This window comes from Sinocyclocheilus grahami, unplaced genomic scaffold, assembly GCF_001515645.1.
Source record: "Sinocyclocheilus grahami isolate Dianchi unplaced genomic scaffold, SAMN03320097.WGS_v1.1 scaffold495.1, whole genome shotgun sequence".
NCBI lineage: Eukaryota > Metazoa > Chordata > Actinopteri > Cypriniformes > Cyprinidae > Sinocyclocheilus > Sinocyclocheilus grahami.
Window position 1 is genome coordinate 1,167,789 of NW_015505674.1, and position 2,766 is coordinate 1,170,554.

Below are 2,766 nucleotides of genomic sequence, written 5' to 3' on the forward strand. Positions count from 1 at the left end.
ATCAGAAAAGAGGAAACCAACAATAAAACAGGAGAAAGTACTAAATTACCAACAGGTTCATCAAAGCGCTTGATCCAGTCCTGATACACTTCTTCATTTCTCAAATAAACCCAGCCACCAATGTCATCGCTATTTCCAGCCCTATTTAGATCCAGATCACCCCTGCTGCCTCTACCACGTCTCCCGGCTCTCCCACGCACAGCACGGCCACGTGTAACGTGGCCACTCCCACCTCTTTGGGGCACTGGATCCAGAGCCGCTCTGACTGGATCCAAAGATCTAGTGCTACTTCCAGCCCTATTTCTCCTACCCCTGCTGCCTCTACCTCTAGCAACAGCTCTCCTATGGACACAACGACCACGTCCACCGCTGCCACCCCCATCCCCATTGGGCAAAGGGTCGAAATGATCACTTGTTTGTGCTTCGTGAACACTCTCGCCTTGTACGGCGGCACCATTGCGCTGCAAAGATGTACCGGGAGAAGCGCGGTTATTAGACGACCGATCGTCATTTCCAAAAGGCAAATATTCCCCTTCAGAGTCAGAATCGACGAATAACATTTGCAACACATCCTCACGGTACAACATTTTATTAGTCATTTGGCTATTTTCTCTCACAAATCTCACAATTTACTCTCACGCTATGAACTGAACTGCTTCCGCATTAATGACATGATAGCTCACTTGCTCTGTAATTTCCTCGAACACTTTGAATAGGAACATGACGTAATTTTGGTCTAGAATCGAAGTACTACATGTCTGCCATCTAGTGGTAGGGAATAAAAATGAGATATTACACCATATTAGGAACTACAGTCTATTTTATTAAGTATGACGTCTTGCCGCAATTTTGCGACTTTGGCGCTTAGAGGGTCAAGCATTTCGAGAAGCAAAAAGACAGAATTTATTGGGGATTTAGACATATTCAGTATTACTGAATCGTGAAGTTTGGAAATCTCAGTCTTTCCAATTGAAGTAGATGGACCTGAACAACTAAAATGTACCTTGGTGGCCACCAAGTGGACTGGCAATAAAAATTATTTTGATATCATCAAGTGAAGTCATAAACTCCCATCTCAATTTTGGGAATGAATAATCCCTTCAGGCATTACTCTTGCTAATGTCTGTGGGCCCAAAACACATCAGTCTTTAGAAAGTCTTCACTGAGCAGGAGCGGTATGGGGTCTCTTGAGAGTGACTCAGTGATCTGTGACTTGTGATGTAATTATCCTTTTTCCATCGGTTTACTGGCCTAAAGAGGACATCTGTCATGCAGAGCCTAATGGTCTAGGACACTCTGTTTCTCTCCTCAGAATCAGAGACAGAGGCAGAACTTTCATTCTCCAAAGGCTTTTGGAAGATCCATGGATCGCAGCACATTATCATCGAACTGACTGTCCAAAGAAAAAGCAGAATGCCTTCTATTGCTCCACCCGTCCTTGGCACCTCATTCTTCTGATTGGATGGTATTTATGCTTAACCACATCACCCACAGCCACAAGTGAAAAAGGTTAATCTGTCAATGTAACAAAGTCTATAAATAAAAATAACAGTGTTTGGGAGGGAAACAGATGTTTGACAGAGTCAGCCATTCAGATAGTTCGGGTTCAAAGGTTCCAGCTGGCAATTGGCGGGCGGGATGCGCTGTGGGGGGATAGGGGGTTGCCTTTGCCACCTCTGTGCAAAAGCAACATCTGTTCCTCAGACAAACTGCAGAAACTGAAGCCAACTGTTTACTATGCCCTTCTGATGTGAGACACCGAGCAAGAAATGTGGAAAAGTCACAATGTCAGGATCTCTTGAGCTTTAAAGAGAACACGAGAAAGGCCAGGAAAAATAAGGGAAAGAGAGGAGAGCATCAAGAGACGGACAGGTGGTTAGCCCTGAAGCCAGGACGTTTTTTTTTCTGCCCATTCGCAAAATAATTATTTGCCTCCAAGAGTCCTTCAAACCAAAATACCACAGTGGTTCTGTCCTTCTCAGATAATTTCTGTCCGTGGGTCTGGCAGATGTCAACCGTGAAACCTCACCATTTTCTCAGGCAGTGTAGTTCTCTTTTTTTGTTTAGAGGACCAAAGAGGCCAAAAATCGCCAACGAGTGACATTTTAGTGTATGCACAATTTAAAGGAAAATAAATGACTAATTTTACATAGGCTGGGGAGGTTGAAGATCTGAGCTGGGAACTTAAAGGTTGACAGATGAAACTCTACATGGTTCTGTTATCACCGTGTCCATAATCAACAAACTTAACCCTTGGTTACATCAGAGGAACTGTCCCCATAATTAATGTACTACAGTAGCTTCAAATAAAGAATGTGCTAAATCAGCTGCTCTGAAATGGTTTTACAAAAGGACCCAGATTTTACACTGGACATCAAGTGGTGAACCAACATTATGGTTAGCACAAACCATGTTTATTGCAAGCGAACCCATATTTAGTACCGTCTGGGTTGCATTTTTTTGACCTCGCATAGGTTTGTTCAAGGTTTTTAAAGATGAGGGAATGTCACGCAACATGGCCTTTTCCTATTTTTGAAATTTTCCGCAAGGCACAGATTAATTTGCACACAAAAATAAAACATAATAGAGTTTGTTTGGAAACAACCACCCCATCAGAAAAGACCTACAACTTATATCTGTGCTGCGACCCATCAGTTGAGAACCACTGTGCTCATGAGCAAATTATTGTCATGCTGGATGCTCTAGTGTCATCTGTACCAGGATGTACTAGAATCTGTTTGGTGAACTCTCTCCTTTCACACATTC